We start from the raw sequence: 19,046 nt of genomic DNA, 5'->3' as shown, positions 1-19,046 counted from the left end.
CAGTCTCCTTTAGACGCATTCTTGTTCGTACTCCAGGGTGGTTCGACCGTTACTCAGCTTTAGCATTGGTTCTTCGAGCCACTTTTGGAGACGTTTTAGAGGGAGCTTGGATCCTTAGTGTAGCTTCAGAGGCGTTTTGAGATATGTTTTTCTTTTAGGATTAGAGCCTTTGTGTTCGTCTGCTAGCCTGGGTGACCTTGCGTTTCACCAGTGTCCCTATGGGGGTCTCTTTGATTCTTCGGTAGAGTTCACTTCATTCCACTCACTATTCACACTTCTTTTCATTCCATTGTTCATGTTCCTTACACTCGTGAACTCTACCAAAGAGGGGCATATTTGTAGACCCCCATTTAGGGCTCGTTTTTGTGTAGCCCAATTTTGCCAAGTGTCACGATCTCAAGGAGCCACGTGTCCATGCATGGTTGGTTGTTGAGGAATCAGATTAGTGGTTTGGAAAACCAATGAGAGGTCGACACATGGCAATAAAATTCTAGAAGATTCCTGCAAGCCGTTAGCGGGAGAGGATGAGAGAGAGGCTGCTGGTGGGTGGTGCTTTTGGGTGGCTGCCGCTACAGAGGTGGTTAGAGGGGCAAATCCGGGAGAGGAAGAAAAGGATTTTTTGGAGGCTTTTGAGGGAGGCTGCAGAGAGCTTTTAGGGAGGGAGCTTTTGTTTGGTTTTTTTTAGGAGAGCGAGGGAACAGAAAGCTGGGAGAGAGAGGAGTTTTTTATGCTGGTCGGAGAGAGCTTTTGAAGAAAACGGGGAGTAGCAGGCCAGCTGGAAGTGAAGGAAGAGAAAGAAGCTTGAGCAGAGGAAATTGATTTGGAAACAAACAAACTCTGGTTTGAGGAAAACATTGTTTGGTAAGTTTATTTGGGGTTCATTGTTCATTATATCATCATGTTCCCTCATCTCTTTTATAGGTAATTTTTCTGCATCATTTGTGAGTTGGCTTTGGTTTGGATATTGCGTTTTTCATCTTATATTTCTCAGCTTTCACTCAAAGATGATCTAACTGTGTTTTGATCGTTTGTTCAAAGATGCTGATTGCAGCTCCTTGCATGGCCATGCATGGCACCCACCATGTCCTTCTCTCTACACCACATACTTTTCACACTCCACCCTACCCATCCCTTATTTCTCTCACCATGCATGCCCGTTCCATACTCACCATACCCTTCACTCATAACTCCATCCCGCCATGCATGAAAATACCCTACCCATATCACCACTCTTCATCTCTCTACACCACATGTCATTTTTCAACCACCCTTGACCCGTTCCCTCCACCTTTGCATGGCAACATATGGTCATGCATGGCCACATTACATCTACTTCGTGCCCATACCCATTCCATGTCCACATTATCCTTTAAATCTCCATGCCCATTGTCATCCACTATACCCATCAAGCCATCCCACTAAACCCATTTTCCTATTTCTTCATATCTATATCCCATACTCTCTATGCCTATTGCCATTTCTTTTCAAACCCCATCATACTCATCCTCCATGTCAACTACCCTTCCATCCTTGCACCCAAATCTCACTGCATGACCACTCACAATTCCCTCAAAGTCTCTCAAAACCCTAGCTCCTGCTCTCTGCTTTGAAGGTGCTTTTGCAGATCACTGCAACCTTGTTTGGTGAAGATGGTGAGGGTTAGTATCCTGAATGATGCTCTCAGGAGTATGTATAATGCAGAGAAGCGTGGGAACCAACAGGTGATGATCAGACCTTCCTCAAAAGTGACCGTCAAATTTCTCATGTTTGCGTAGAAGCATGGTGGCATTGGAGAGTTCGAGTATGTTGGCAATCACAGGTCTGGGAAGGATTATTGTTGAACTGAATAGGAGACTAACAAATGTGGGGTTATCGGTCTTCGTCTTGATAGGGGCGTCAAAGATGTTGAGCCATGGACTGCTAGGCTGCTCCCCTCAAGACAGTTTGGATATGTCGTGCTAACTACTTCGGCTGGCATCATGGATCATGAAGAGGCTATGAGAAAAGAAGAGAAGTAGGGTTGTTGAGGTCCATGATTCGTTTGAAAAGAAGAGAGCAAGCAGCAAACCATGCTTGTAATGGCAAGTGAGAATATAAATCTTGGTGACATGTAGAGCAAACCTGAGGTTATTGATCTTCCGTACCCATGAAATAGACCAGGACCTTTGATACTTTCTCATCGTCTCCATACCCATAGGATGTTATGATTGATGGGTATATTCCAAAATGAGACATCAAACGGGGCTTGCTTACCTGGGAATCAGAAGTCATTTGCACCAGTCGAAACACGGGAATCTCCGGCGGAGTCGTTGACTGTTTGAACTCCGACGCTCTCTCCTCCGGCGACCTGGTTCTTTGTTCTATTGATTGTGATCAACTTGAGTTGATCTGTTGAACTTTAGAGTCCGTTTCTCATGAAAAACCCATCAGCTATGCTTATTCTCGACTGGTTTTATGGCGTTCTCGCCTCCCTCGGCTTGTGACAGAAGGAATCCAAGATCTTGTTTCTAAGTTTCGATAATGCTGGAAAAACGACGTTGCTTCACATGTTAAAGGATGAGAGATTGGTTCAGTATCAGCCGACTCAGTATCCGACATCGGAAGAATTGAGTATTGGGAAAATCAAATTCAAGGTCTTCGATTTGGGAGGGCATCAGATTGCTCGCGGAGTCTGGAAGGATTACTATGTCAAAGTGGATGTTGTAGTGTACCTGGTGGTTGCCTATGATAAGGAGAGGTTTGCAGAATCCAAGAAAGAATTGGGTGCACTGCTCTCTGATGAAGTCCTGGCCAATGTCCCATTCCTTGTGTTGGGAAACAAGGTTGACATACCACATGCTGCATTCTGAGGATGAATTACGCTATCACCTTGGTCCGACCAAACTTCACAACTGGGAAGGGGAAGGTGAACCTTGCAAACTCATATGTCCCCCTCCCTTGAAGTATTTATGTGCTGCAAAATGGGCTATGGTGATAGGTTCAAGTGGCTCTCTCAATATATCAAGTGGGGTAACGTCCAAAAAGATGTATTACCAGACCTGCCTTTCCTTAGCATCTTCCTCCTGTGCATCCATATTCCTAGCCCGGTCTTCCTATGGGACACTTTGCTAACATGATTGGCTACCCCTTTTACCAATAGAGTAATCCCACATGCACCCCTGGGGACCAACTCTTGTATGATTTGCATGGCCCTATTGGAGCTACGTGTCATTTGTTTAAAAAAAAATAAAAAATATATATTTTTTTTAATCCTCTAGATTTTACTTATCTATTTATTAATTTATTTTATGTTTTATTTTTGAATAATTTCAACTCTCCAAAGCTTTCATCCTTAGAGTTTTTAAGACTCAAAATCCCATTTCTAATAAAACTTGGTTGCCATTTTCTCTTCAGCAAGCTACTTTTGAATTTTCTATGTTTTTTTTTAAATGTTTTGAAATAAGTGTGAATTTATTTTTGTAATTCTTAATTATAGAATTTACGAAATTAATTCACTCAAAAATAAAACGGGCTTTGGTGGAGGCCCCACATCAAATAAATTTTCATCAAAATAAAAGTGAATTTGAAATAATACCATGCATGCTATTGGTGCTTCTTTATCTGATTGGTGATATGAGTGATATACTTTGTGTTCATTACTATGCACTAATCCCATTTTGTGATAGTGTTTTGCTGTTTGCCGACCAGGTACGCATCCACTTCCACTTCAGTTATCCTCTATTACATATTCTGATACTCATATGTGCATGATTTGATTCGGGTATTCATTGATTTTCTCATTGATTGTCATGTCAACTTCATTTTATTAGTAGAGACCTGACTTTAGGGAGTTAGAGTGGTGCTACGGTCTTTACCGTACCTTCCCGATAAGTAACCTGACCCCCAAACCCGATCCGATTTTTCACAGACCGCCTTTTCCAAAATAAGGAGTCACACTTAGGGTTTTTCTTTCTTATTTTGTTTACCTTTTAAAAATAAAACAAAAATAAGTGGCGACTCCAAGTCATTTTCAAATAATCAATAAAAATCAATTTTTCAAAATAAAAATCGAGCTCGCCTTCGAGTGGGAAACGCATTGAGCCGAAATGCGGGGTCCACACATACTATTATTTTATTTCCTCTACTCATATCTTTTTGTTGTTTTTGAATCATGTGGTTTCTCCTATATGAATCAGACTCCATGTCACTCAAGAGACACCACTTCCTCCCTGTATTTTCAATCACTCTTGCCACATTGAGGGCAATGTTCAGCTTGGTTGGGGGGAAGAGAGTTGAGGAAGGAAGTTTTGCTATAAATGCTAAGTTATTTGATAATTTAGTTGCTTATTGCTTAATTTTTAAATTTTTTTAAAGTTTTTATTCTACTCTCCATGGTTATTAATGAAAAATTCTCAAAATGAAATGGGACAAATTGAATTTTTGTCTTTTTGCTTGACTTAGAATTTGTATTATGCTTATTAAAGTTGATGAATTTTTTAAACTTCTATTGAATTCAACCTTATTTCTTCCACTTTAAGCTATTCACACACTTTGCTAAAAAAAGTTTTTATTCTACTCTCCATGGTTATTAAGGAAAAATTCTCAAAATGAAATGGGTGAAATTGAATTTTTGTCTTTTCACTTGACTTAGAATTTGTATTATGCTTATTAAAGTTGATGAATTGTTGAAACTTCTATTGAATTCAACCTTATTTCTTCCACTTTAAGCTATTCACACACTTTGCACTAGGTTCCGATTATAAAATGAAAACTATTTCACCCCCCTTGACTTATGAAAATTTAGAATTGGTATTTTTGACCTCATTTTAATAGTGTTGGGACACCTTATAAAAGGCCAATGAGCCTTTGTAAAAAAAAGAAATAAAAAAAAATGTTTTACTTGCCTTGAAACCCGAGCAAGGTCTGAGGGGTATATGGTGAAAATCTTTAAAACCTGGTGCCCTAAGCCTTCATTGGTTGGGATTCACCGACCTCAATGCTCATTACAAGGGTGAATAGGTGGAGTTTAACATATTGTAGGTGCTTGGGTATTAAAATTCATTCTCAAAAGTCCGTGGTAAAATCTGAGGAGTTAGTGGTTGAAAGATCCTTAAAGCTTGATGCCCTAAACCTTAATTGGTTGGGAGTCATCGATGGACCCCTGTTACATGGAAAATTTAGAAAAGAATACCTTTAAGCTTTGTACTCCTACAAGAAAAAAAAATGTGTGAAATAAATGAGGTGCGTTCTTAGCCTATTAAAGGTTGTTAGTTTGCTAAGATTTGAAAAATAACTAGGTTGGGGGGAGAGATTAGTTCAGCATACTATATTCAGAAACTAATAACACAGATTTTTGTGGAAGAGTTAGGATTGACCCTTTGGGAGTGGAAATTATTTTGAAGCTTAAATTTGTATAATGCTTTCTCTTCATGAATTGTGATTAGACAAGTTATTTGATAACTCTTGTTGAAGTTTGAGTTTTATATCTTTAATGTTCCATGAGAGAGTTTGATCATCATGCCACTTGAAATTTTTTGAAGTGATCAGCATGATTTTGTAAATTATAGTATTGTTTATTTTTCTTTTTCTCTCATTCATTGCTAAGGGACTAGCAATATGTCGGTTGAGGGGAGTGATTACTACTCAAAAAGTGCTATTTTATAGTTTGTAATTAACTCTTTTAAACACTTTTGAGTAGTAGTTATTACCTTCTAACTCAATTGACATGTTAAGGACCCTTGCAAGCGTTTCTAATCAAATTGTAGCAAGTTTTGGTGTTTTTGATATCTTTTTTATCACCAAAGCAATCCAAGATTGAGGGAGAGCTCTGTATAGTCCATGGCAAAGCAAATGGAAGCTCATTTACATGAAGAAACTAAGCTTTGGAGCTTCATAACCCTTTTTCCAAAGCCAATCAAGAATGCAAGAAGGAAAAACAAAGAGAGGAATCTAACATAAAGAAATTCAAGAGGAGAGCAGCTGCAGGACACATTTCGAGGACTTCCTAGAGTCCATTTTATACATAATATATATCGTTTTGAAGCTCGGGAAGTCAGAAGTCCAACGCTTTAAACAGTGTGCAAATCAGAACTGAAATAAAGAAGTTATGGCCATTGAAAGACAACCGCACTAAGTTGAAAGACAATTTCGGAAGTTACGAAATCACAAATTCAAGTTGCGAAATCAAAGTTCAACTTGTGAAATGGACAATTTCAACTTGCGAAATTTTCGCAAGTCATGTTTCAACTTGCGAAATCCACCTGTGTAATCCCAAATTTTTGCGACCGACTCTGTTAGATTTTTTTTCTTCAGATATTTTTTGTTTAAATCCCTATTTTCTCCTTGTAATCCACCAATCATAGGATTCCTTAGTTAGGAAGTAAGAAGGAAGGATGAATAACATTTCTATATAATCTATTATAATTTTCTTTTAAAAGATCTATCAGGAGTTTTTCCTCGGAGACCAACTTTTGTATAGTTTTCAAGAAAGTAATACACAGAGCTTTGCTCTACCTTACCTACTCATTTTGTTTGTATTTTTCTCACTAGCCAAACAAACTCTGAGGATGTTTTCCCAGAGGATGAGTGGCTAGGATTTTTGTTTCTTGGAGTGAAGGAAGCTATGTAAGGTTCCGAATGCAAAATTGAAAGTTTTGTTGTTTCAGTTTTTAATGAAGAGAAAGTGTGACCCGTTAATGGTTTTTATCTTTTTAGTTAACTTAAAATGCCTTAAAATCACTTGGGCCAACACTTGGTAAGGCAAGTGGTCTCCGTCCATTGAGATACACTAGTTTATCTCTTGTGAGCCTTTGGGAGGTGATTTACAAGTAGGATTTTCTAGAATAGCCAACACTTGATAAGCTTTTGGATTCCAAAGAGACATCCATTAGTTATCTCTTGCGAGCTTTTAACGGGTAATCCAAGGTTAAGGATCACCTTGAATGGCCAATACTAGGTGAGAGGTATGAATCATTGTAAGATGATTCAGTGACAGGGAATCAGTGTTTGAATCCATTAAGAGGAAGCATTTGTACCACACCGGTTTGGGAAATAACTATATGTTAAATCCCCAATGTGAGGAAAATATTCAAGTGACCGTAACTCCCTTTTTGTATAAGGAACTTGAGCCTAGTGATCTAAAAACTCCAAGAGGCACTTTTCTTTGTAAGTAATTTCCGTTACTTTATTATTGGTTTCACTTAAAAACCAACCTTTTCAAACATCTTTATGTTTTCTTTTAAAGCTAACCTTGAAAATAAAAAGCACCAATTCAGTTTTGAACTAATATCAATTGTAATTTGAAAACCCATCCCAATGAACAATCCTAGAGCCACAATGCTATGCTAGCTAATGCTACCCTAGTACATGGTGAAATAGGTTTATAAATTTTGTTGATTACTCCCATTAGGGGACCGAAATCAAGGCACACCAGTTGATTGAACACCAATCAACAGGACATACACCAGTTGGGCACAAATCACAGTGGCGAGGAGCCATACTGGACATGTTATTCAGGATATCTGAGGGCTTCTATTTTGGGCCACATCACCTGATTATGGTCGTTCTCCTCCACTTTGAGGAAAAGGTTCACAGGAAGAAGCTACAACGAGCCGACACTATTCCACTGTTGTTTTTGAGGCTGCTCTGTCACATATTAGAGCACATGGGCTATCTGACTGAGCCCCACCTTGAGCGCCACCATCATTGTCGAGAGCATTTCACTCTCGATAAATGGACACAGTTGGCGGGTTATTCAAAACCTCTAAGAGCCCCACCCAGGCCAGCACCTTCAGTGCCGCCACAGGCTGAGTAGGCACAATAGGGCGAGCTTCCCACGGAGTCTGTACCACCTGCCCCTGCACCACCTATGCTTGAGGCCACCTCTACTGATCCTCCTACTACTCATCTTGTTCCACCAACTGCACCTTGTACATCAAAGGCCTTCATCACCATTTCTTCCATAGAGTTTCGTGCAATGGTACATTTGTTTTGGACACTGACCACTACACACAATGCTTTATTCTGGCAGATGGCTTACATACGGCTCAGCAGGACCAACATACTGCTATCCTTTGTCAGATTCAGCAACATTTAGGACTCCTGCCACCACCTCAGACTGACATTCCTGGACCATCAGAGCCCATAGCTCCAACTGAGGAGACGACTCTAGCTGAGGAGACCACCAGAGTCGATGTCCTACTCTAGGCCACTCACGAGGCAGCCACAGATCCATCATCTCCACCAGAGAGCCCCGCTACTTGATCATTTCTTTATTTTGTATTTACTTAGTATATTAGTAGACATTATTACTATTTTGATATTTTATATTCTATGATTGCATGTATTACATGATCATATCTACCAATGTACTTTCTTAGAGTAATATATACACATCATTTTTGTTTATACTTGGCATTTTCCCTATTTCCTTCACTCATTACTTTTTTTTTTTTTAATCATGTGGTTTCTCCTATACGACTCAGACTCGATGTCACTCAGGAGGTACCACTTCCTCCCTTTATTTACAATCGCTCTTGCCACATTGAGGGCAATGTTGATCTTGGTTGGGAGGAGAGTTAAGGAAGGAAGTTTTATAAATAATGCTACGTTATTTTTTTAATTTAGTACTTTTTGCTTAATTTAAAATTTTTGCTTAATATTAAAAGTTTTTACTTTACTCTCCATGATTATTAAGGAAAAATTCTCAAAATGAAATGGGAGAAATTGAGTTCTTGTCTTTTTACTTGAATATTACACATCTAGAGCAGCCAAAGGAGACACAACCCATTGAGATACCTGCTGACATGAGAGCACTTACCCCTGTAGTGCCCTCTATAGAGCCTATACCTGAGGTTGCACCCTCTGCTCCTCCTGCCACACCATGGACTCCCCCTGTTATTCCAGCTACATCAGAGCCCTTTCCTTCATCTAAGCCTAGGATTGTTATATCCATTTCTGACTATAGAGGCCTATGTCACACTTTGCAGGCATTGGCCAATTCTCAAAGCATCCTCACTCAGCAGATGACAACTCTTCGTGCTCATCAGGAGCAGATTATCGCTACTCATACCCAGCATACTGCCATCCTGAGGTAGATTCAGCACCATCTGGGTATTATATCAGCTCTTGAGCACCCCATTCCTATTCCATCATAGCCCACAGAGCCATCACAGGCCCCTCCTCTCATAGAGCAGACTATGCCATCTGAGGAGCCCACTTCAGGAGAGGTAGAGGCATCCGAGCCATCATCTCCACATCATCCTCCAGCCACTATTTGATCTTTTCCATAGTTTCGTTTATATATTTTGTTTATGTATTTCCCTTATGTTTTCCTTACTTTAGTAGCACTTGTAATCCCATGCTTTTGATATTTCATATATTGGGATTAGTTGTATTACTTGTTCTCTTTTATTTGTACTTTCATGAAGTAATACAAATCTATCACTTTTTTTTATCACTCTTAGCATTATTTTTATTTAAATTCCTCTACTCATATCTTTTATTGTTTCTGAAACATGTGGTTTCTCCAATCACTACTCGAACTTCATATCATTCTAGAGCCACCACTTCCTTCCTGTAATTTCAATCGCTCATGCCACATTGAGGACAATGTTCAGCTTGGTTGGGGGGAGAGTTGAGGAAGGAAGTTTTTGTTGTTAATGCTAAGTTATTTTGGTAATTTAGTTGTTTTTGTTTAATTTTTTTAAATTTTTTAAAAAGTTTTTATTCTATTCTCCATGGTTATTAAGGAAAAATTCTCAAAATGAAATGAGAGAAATTGAATTTTTGTTTTTCACTTGACTTAGAGTTTGTATTATGCTTACTAAAGTTGATGAATTATTGAAACTTCTATTGAATTCAAGCTTAGTTCTTCCACTTTAAGCTATTCACACACTGTGCACAATAGGTTCTGAGTATAAGATGAAAAACTATTTCCCTCTTGACTTAGGAAAATTTAGACTTGGTACCTTTGACCTCATTTAATAGTGTTGGGACACCTTATAAAAGGCCAATGAGCCTTTGAAAAAAAAAAGAAAAAAAAAAAAAGAAAAATGTTTGCTTGCCTTGAAACCCGAGCAAGGTTTGAAGGGTATATGGTGAAAATCTTTAAAACCTAGTGCCCTAAGCCTTCATTGGTTGGGAGTCACCGACCTCAATGCTCGTTACAAGGGTGAATAGGTGGAGTTTTACATACTGTAGGTGCTTGGGTATTAAAATTCATTCTCAAAAGTCCGGGGAAAAATTCGAGGAGTTAGTGGTTGAAAGATCCTTAAAGCTTGATGCCCTAAACCTTAATTGGTTGGGAGTCATTGATGGACCCCCGTTACATGGACAATTTAGAAAAGAATACCTTTAAGCCTTCTACTCCTACAAGAAAAAAATTGTGAAACAAAAGGGTGCATTCTTAGCCTATTAAATTTGGTCAGTTTGCTAAGTGTTGAAAAAGAGCTAGGTTGGGGGGAGAGATTAGTTTAGCATACTATATTCAGAAACTATCAACTAACACTTAGATTTTTGTGGAAGAGTAAGGTTTGGCCCTTTGGAAGTGGAAATGATTTTAAAGCTTCAATTTGCATAATGCCTTCTCTTTATGAATTGTGGTTAGGTAAAGTATTTGATAACTCTTGTTGAACTTTGAGTTTTATATTTCTTTAATGGTCCATGTGAGAGTTTGATCATCATGCCACTTAAATTTTTTTGAAGTGATCAGCATGATTTTGTAAAGTATATTACTGTTTATTTCACTTTTTCTCTCCTTTATTGCTAAGGGACTAGCAATATGTCGGTTGGGGGGAGTAAGTACTACTCAAAAAGTGTTATTTTGTACCTTGTAATTAACTCTTTTAAACACTTTTGAGTAGTAGTTATTACCTTTTAACTCAATTAGCATATTAAGTACCTTTACAATCATTTCTAATCAAAGTGTGTAAGTTTTGGTGTTTTTGATAGTATTTTGATCACCAAAGCAATCCAATATTGAGGAGAGTTCTATGGAATCCATGGCAAAGCAATTGGAAGCTCATTAACATGAAGAACCGAAGCTTTGAAGCTTTATAATCCTTTGCCATAAGCAAATCATGAATGCAAGGAGGGAAAGCAAAGAGAGAAATCTAACATGAAAAGTTCAAGAGGACAACAACTGTTGAACACTTTTGGAGCACTTCCTGGAGCTCAATTTATGCATGCTATATGCCGTTTCAAAGCTCGAGAAGTCAGTAATCTAATGCTTTAAATGGTGTGTGATTCAGAGCTGAAATGAAGAAGTTAGAGCCATTGGAAGCCGATTACACCAAGCTGAAGGCCAATTTCGTATGCTGCGAAATCAGCCTTTGGCTGCGAAATGGGCTGAGAAATGGTGTCCTTTAGCTTGCGAAATTTCGCAGCCATCTTGCATGCCTGTGAAATTCTCCTAAGTGCTTCCAGATATTTGCAATCGACATTTTTAGATTTTATGCTTTAGATATTTGATGTCTAAATCCCCATTCTCTCCTTGTAATCCATCAATTATAGGATTCCTTAGTTATTAAGCAAGAAAAAAGGGGTAAATAGCCTCATATATATTGTTTTGTAATTTTCATCAGAATATCTCGGGAGCTTGTTCTCATAGACAATTTTTTGTATAGTTTTGAAGAAAGTAAAATACAGAGCTTTGCTCTGCCTTACCTACTCAATTTGATTGTATTTTTCTTACTAGCCAAACAAGCTCTGAGGATGTTTCCTCAGAGAATGGTTGGCTAGACTTTTAGTTCCTTGGAGCTAAGGTAGCTGGGTAAGGTCCCGTATGCAAGAATTGGTAGTTTTGTTGTTTCAGTTGTTAATGAAGAGAAAGTGTGACCCGTTTATGGTTTCTATGTTTTTAGTTAACTTAAAACGCCTTCAATTCACCTGGGCCACCACTTGGTAAGGCAAGTGATTTCCGTCCGTGGAGATGCACTAGTTTACCTCTTGCGAGCCTTTGGGAGGCGACCTGAAGGTAGGATTTTCTAGAATTACCAACACTTGGTAAGCTTTTGGACTCTAAGGAGACATCCATTAGTTATCTCTTGCGAGCTTGAGAAGAGAAGTCCAAGGTTAATGATCACCTTGAATGGCAAATGCTAGGTAAGAGGCACGAGCCATTGCAAGATGCATCAGTGAGAGGGAATTAGTGCTGAAATCCATAAAAGGGAAGCATCTGTACAACACCGGTTAGAGAATTAACTATATGTTAATTCTCTATTGCAAGGAAAATATTCAAGTGACCGGAGCTCTATTTTTGTATGAGGAGCCTGACCCCAGTGAACCTAAAACTCCAAGGAACGCTTTTCTTCATAAGTAATTCCCATTACTTTCTTTTTAGTTAGCTTAAAACAAATAATTTTTCAACCAAAGTTTATGTTTTCTTCTTAAGCTAACCTTGAAATGAAAAAACACCAATTCAACTTTGAATTGGTATCAGTTGTAGGTTGAAAACCCTTCCCAGTGAACGATCCTAGAGCCACTATGCTATATTGGCTAAGGCTATCCTAGTGCATGGTGATATAGGTTATAAATTTTGTTGATTACTTCTGTCTGAGGACCAAACTCAAGGTACACCAGCTAGGCACGCAATCACACATTGTGTTGGTATTAAGCTTTTAAAAGCAAGACATGATGTAACAAAGTTAGATTTAACTATCCCTTTGTTATCCTTTTAGTGTATTGACATTGATTTGAGCATTCAACCCATGTCTCTTACATTGTACATTACTTGTGTGTATTAGGAGTTGCATAAAAGATATAAGTCATGGGTTCCTTATAAGTAGATAAGTTGTCCATAGTCAGTTCATGGATTTGGGCAATCCAATAAAGACTATAATGCCTCACCTCTTAATTGGAAGGATGACTTGTCTTGGCCATCGGGATGGGTTTCCTATGGTGAGTGCACTAAAGTATGTGATTCACATTGGATAGGACCTACGGTGAATCATGATGCAAGGCTATCAATTGTCATGATTCACTAAACTACAATATTGCATGGACTCTCAACCTTGAGAGGATATTGAGTCTGTGCCAAAATCAATAAGAGGCTTTGACCTATGGGTGAACCCTGAAGTGACCATTATATCCCTATGAATTGGGTCACTATTGATGGAGACTAGTGACAACATGGATTCTCAATACAGGCATCATGATATCTCATGGGATTGAGATAATGTGTCCCCTTGGGAGATCCAAAGGACATGTGATCATGAAATTTGTGGCCATAGTAATTCCTTTAGTGGAATTTGACATGCTCTTTAGAGCTAGAGCATGTCATTTGATCACATAATAAGTGGGATCTCTAACTCAAGGATTTGAAAGGTAATCTTAATAGGTGATAGCATTATATTGTTAGATAATGGACACCAGTTCATAGGAAGTCTAACTCAATTTATCCTTATTCCATATATTATACTTTATGAGCATTCTTGTTTATATCTTTTGCATTGTATGTGACTTAGATCTAAGTCATTGGTTCCTTACAAATAGATGACTTGTTCATAGTCAGTTCATGGGTTTAGGCAACCTATTAGAGGCTATATTGCACTACCTCCTCATCAGAGAGATGGTTGGTCTTAGCTATTAGGATGGGTTTCTTATAGTGAGTGCACTAGTGTGTATGGTTGCACATTAGACAAGACTTACGGTGAGTCATAACTTAAGGCTATTAAGTAGTCATGACAACACCAAGTTGCTTTATTGTGTTGTCTCTCAACCTTGAGAGAATATTAAGCTTGTGCTAAAGTTAGCAATGGCTTTGACCTACGGATGAGATCATAAGCTGGTCATATATTCCTTATGGATTGGGTCATCTTTGAGGGAAGCCATTAGCAATAGGTATTCTTAATAAAGGCACCATGATATCTCTTGGGATTGAGATAGTGTGTCCCATTGCATAATCCTAAGGAGGCGTGTTCATGGAAACTATGGTCATAGTAGTTCCTTAAGTAGAACTTGACATAGGCTCTTTAAGAGCTAAGATATGTTAATTGAACACGCAATAGGAGGATTTGTAACTCAAGGATGGTAGAGGTAGTCTTGAAAGGTTGATAGCTTTCACCTTGTTAGACTACGAACACTAGTTCATAGGGAGACTAAACACAATGGATATCAAGTCATGGACCCGAGCACTTGGTGTCTCATTGTTATTTACATTGGATACTGGAGTTCAATTGATTCTCTGTGGTGGGATGTTGAATCAACTTTAGATTTAGATTTTGAGAGAGCCAATATTCCTATGGGTCTTAGTGGTCCCCGCTCTAAGCTTATATACCTTGTTGGCATGGGGATGAGGGTCGAATTGGCTTTAGGTTCACTTTTATGCATAAGGGCATTTTGATAATTACACAAGGTTGCACAAGGGTAAGTGAACAAGATCTCTAGATTGGGTTAATTGATTAATTAGTAGGCCTTGTTAGGTTAATTAATCAATTAGGTCCCGTTTTGGGCTAGATTAAGTGACCCAAGCCCTTAGTGGACTCAATCACTTAAGCCTAGTAAAAAACCCTATAAATACCATCTTAGGGGTTAGGGTTCATGTAGTTTTTCTAGAGAGTCGTCTTTTGTAGCCAAAGAGAATGAGAAAGAGTCATAGCCTCTACCCTCCCTTTTATCCCCACCGGAAGTGTGTCAAGATCAAGGTTCAAGTTATTGGGCCAAAGACTTCTACGATTTCATTCTTCATCTTCACCACATGGATTTGATTTAAGAACATTTGAATCTAAGGTATGGTTTTTGTTAGCACTTTCTAAATCCCTTTAAAGTTTAAAAATGCTATTTTTCTATTATGCATAGGATTTAGAAAAGGCCTAGGATAGTTATGCATGTTCCTAACCTGATCTGGACTTGGGAAATAGAGATCTAGATTTTTCCCACTAGAGACACCAAGATATCCAATGGGATTGAGATAGTGTGTCCCCTTGGTTGATCCAAAGGACATGTGATCATGAAATATGTTGCCACAATAATTTCCTTAGTGGAATTTGACATATGCTCCTTGAAGCTAGAGTATGTCAGTTGATCACATAATAAGTGGGATTTGTAACTCAAGGATTGGAAAAGTAATCCTGATATAGCACTACCTTGTTAGATTACAAACATCGGTTCATAGGGAGTCTACATGCAGTGGATAGTAAGTCATGAACCTGAACTTCATCTTGTTGTTATTTACATAGGGTATTGGATTGTAGTTGATTCCTTTTAGTGGGATGAATCAACTTTAGAATTGGATTTTGAGGGAGCCAATACTCCTATGGGTCCCAATGGTCCCCACTTTGAGCTCATATGCCATAATGACATGGTTTATATATGAGGGTTGGATTGGCTCTAGGTTCATTCTTGTGTTTTAGGGTGTTTTGGTAACTACGCAAGGTTACACAAAGGATAATGAACAAGGTCTCTAGATTGAACTAATTGATTAATTAAATGGCCCTATGTGGTTAATTAATCATTTAGGACCTATTTTAGGCTAAATTAAGTGACTTAAGCCTATTAAGGCTTAAGTCACTTAAGCCCAATAAGCAACCCTATAAATACCCCATTTTGGGGCTAGGGTTCCTAATGACTTTTAGTTAGTCATATTCCATCCCCAGAAAGAGAGAGAGAGAGAGAGAGAGAGAGAGAGAGCCAAAGCTTCCTCTTTTCCATTGCCCACACTTTGGAGTGCCAAGATCGTGGGTCTAGTTATCGGGTGGAAGATCTTGGGTGTACGAGACCTCTGGACTCTTTAGGCTTCTTCATTATATGGATTTTGATATGAGAACATCCAGATCATAGGTATGAATATGTCTCTAGATCTTTATCCTAATTTGGTTTTTGAAGCCATTCTTTTCCACTATGTTAGATCTAGAGATCCCTCGGAATAGATGCATGAACCCTACGAAATCCAAGGCATGGGAACAGAGTAATCAAGGGTTCCTAACAAGGTCAACATGGACTTCATACACCTCTACTAAAAAAATTTAATAGGTATATTTAAGTATATAAAATGAATTGATAATTCATGAATAGCACAAAGGGGTACCTCTTTTACTTTCCTGATTTTTTTTTCCTAATTCATTCAAAAATAGAAAACAAAGTTTTGCTATAATTTTCCTAAATTGCATTGTTTTTGTCTTGCTATAGTCAGTTATCTTTTAGACTTCATGGTGTGTCTTGTTGAAGCATATTTTACTTCTAAGCATGTCTAAGCATCCTCATGGTGTGCCTTATAGGTATGTCATGTTTTGAGGTCCAATTGTGAACGAATCAATTCATTTAGTGCTTATGGTCTCCAAGTCCAATTGATAAGTAGGAGCAAGATCATGCTATGCTTCAGGTTGTAATTTTTATGCCATTTTGAGGCCTTATTCTTGAAAGATATTTTGCACCTTATCTTGTTACATGCATGTCATAGTAATTATGTTATCATTTATTTCATAGGTATTGTTATGGGTTGGAGCAAGAACAAAAGTTAACTAAAGATGCTCACAAGTTTACTAAGCAAGATGCCATAGATTTCCCTTTCCATTGAATTCCATTTATGACAGACTTGGAAGATCTTAAAGAAGCTTGCAGTGGTCCTTCCTAGTATAAATGGCTTGGAAACAAAAGCCTATGGAAGATTCACAAGATGAAATTTGAATGAGCTAGAAAGATGTAACATGGATTTATAATTATAGGTTATCAACTTGCTAAGGATCTAAAAGTACTTAAGTGATTAGGGCTCAAGAATTTTATGGTTTTTATTACATATAGTACCTTTTTTTTAATTATCATATACATGAATGATAAAGATATTGGTGAGAATCTTTCCTTGTTTCAAACTTTTATCCTTAATATTGACCCTAGTAAAATTTCTTCGGATTCACTGAATTATTTACATTGGATAAGTGTTATGGGCTTTTAAATTGATTCAAGTGGATTAGATGAGCTTTAATTTTTTTTTTTAAATAATGTCCTATGGAGGCAACCAAAATAAAACCCGCCATTGAATGTGTGTGTGTGTATATATGAAGGGCCTATAGAGGCCGCTAAAACCAAGATCACCATAGAAGGTACTTTATGGAGGCGACCAAAACCAAAACCTCCATTAAATATGACCTATGTAGGTAGCCAAAACTAAAACCCCCATTAAAAGACTCTATGGAGGTGACTTGAACCAAAACTACCATTGAATATGGTATATGGAGGCAACCAAAACCAAAACCATCATTAAATACGATCTAAAGAGGTGGCCAAAACCAAAACCCCCATTAAATATGACCTATGGAGGCGGCCACATACATAACCACTGCTGACTATTTGATATTTGGAAGTAGGAAAAACAGACCCTGCAGCTATATGTCTCCCTTATTTAGGTACTTAGAGTGGGTGAAAAAGTTCATGGTTGCCCTTATATATATTTTTTTTTGCCACCTATTGAGACACTTTGTCACGACCAAATTTTCATACAACAATAAGATATAGTGGAAACAACTTTATCTATAAGCGTAGGTCTTGACCACCTCCATAGGCACCAATTCTTGTAGTGTTTGATATCTTGTTTCCATCTCTCCATTTTGCAATGGAGACCTTAGTGCATATAGCTAGGAAATAAGTCTATGGTCCAACTGAAAGAATTAAACTTACTAAACATATCACCTCAATCTAATCAAAGTGTCTTGATATGTTTATCTAATATGTTATCTAATTCCACCTTAAATTCAATGAATTTATCCAAAACAACAGATTTCCTATACACATATCCAAACCTAGAGTAGTAATCACTAAAAATGATCTAGTACATATACCCTTCCTATGTATGAAGATAAAAATGTCCATATATGTAAGTATGCACTAACTTTAAACATTCCCTAGTTCTATATCCTCCTACCATCTATATAGGATTTGTACATTAGAAGATCCTATGGAATATAAAAGTATAGCCTTGACCAGTTTTTGAATCCTTTTTAGATTAATATGATCTTGGTTTAGATACCAAATGCTTAATTAATTCTAGGTTTAACCTTGAGATTTGATTATTCTCATCATTTGGCAAAGTGATAATGGAATATATATATATATATATATATATATATATATATATATATATATATATATATATATATATATATATATATATATAAAGAGGAAAATATTACCTCCCACTAACCTGCGTAACTAACTTTGGCAATTGAAGTTAAGGTAAATATAATCTCATTCTTTAACCTTCTCAATTGTTGAATGGCTTGTAAAGACTTACAAACAATAGACTTCAAATCTATCCACCGTTAATGGTAAAATATACCACTAAACATTCAATAATGAGAAAATGATATATACTTTCCTTTTTCCTTTAGGTAAACTAGGCATTCTTCTTTTTTTAGTTTCCAAATAGGTCACAAAGGAATCACTTGCCCTTGATCTCGCACTCTTATTCCTTTTCATGAACTTTCCTTATTGGGTGTTATTCTTCTTCTTATTGGTAGAAGAGCCTGAAGGACCTTTTACTTCCATATGAACACCTCTAAGTTCTTCAATTCCCTTAACCATTCAGAAGGAAACTAGCAAGGTCTCTAAGATCACATAAATACTAGTATTCATAACAATCCTAAGGGCAGCTTGTCAAAGCGGACTTGCCTTTGTCACCAAATAACCCTTTCAAACTAGAAAGAGAATATCAAAGTCCTTGGTAATAGACATGTGTTACTATTGCAACACATTATCCAAAGATCTAATTATTTGACACTAGGTCTTCTGACCCATCTAATGCCACATTTGATGTACCACTCTTTCCTTTTTCTAGGTTAGTCCATAAGGAATAACTAGCTCTATCTAAACTAGCTTCTTTGTAATTAGTTACTATATCCAAATCAATCTAAATGATTAGTTAGGCTTGGTCAATTGTGAGAAAGAGAGTAATAATAAATATCAGACATGATATTCGTAACAAAAAAAAAAGTAACCATGCATACAACATAATTGAGAATTCAAGGCAATTAGTAATTAATTTAGTAAAAATGTAATGCTCTCAAACTACATGTCCTTTTGCAAGGTATCCTACTATTATAAGAATCAAGCTTATGGTGGATAGGTCATGACCTTAT

The 19,046-nt window shown here is 37.5% G+C and overlaps 2 pseudogenes; both read left to right on the top strand.

Annotated features, from left to right (window-relative positions):
• Window positions 1-1,649: 1,649 nt before the first annotated feature.
• LOC117909771 lies at window positions 1,650-2,018 on the top strand (annotated as a pseudogene).
• Window positions 2,019-2,432: 414 nt separating this feature from the next.
• LOC117909770 lies at window positions 2,433-9,109 on the top strand (annotated as a pseudogene).
• Window positions 9,110-19,046: the final 9,937 nt, after the last annotated feature.

This window comes from Vitis riparia, unplaced genomic scaffold (assembly GCF_004353265.1).
Source record: "Vitis riparia cultivar Riparia Gloire de Montpellier isolate 1030 unplaced genomic scaffold, EGFV_Vit.rip_1.0 scaffold345_pilon_pilon, whole genome shotgun sequence".
NCBI classification, from domain to species: domain Eukaryota; kingdom Viridiplantae; phylum Streptophyta; class Magnoliopsida; order Vitales; family Vitaceae; genus Vitis; species Vitis riparia.
Note: the sequence above shows the minus strand (reverse complement) of the source record. Positions and strands in the feature narration are given on the sequence as shown.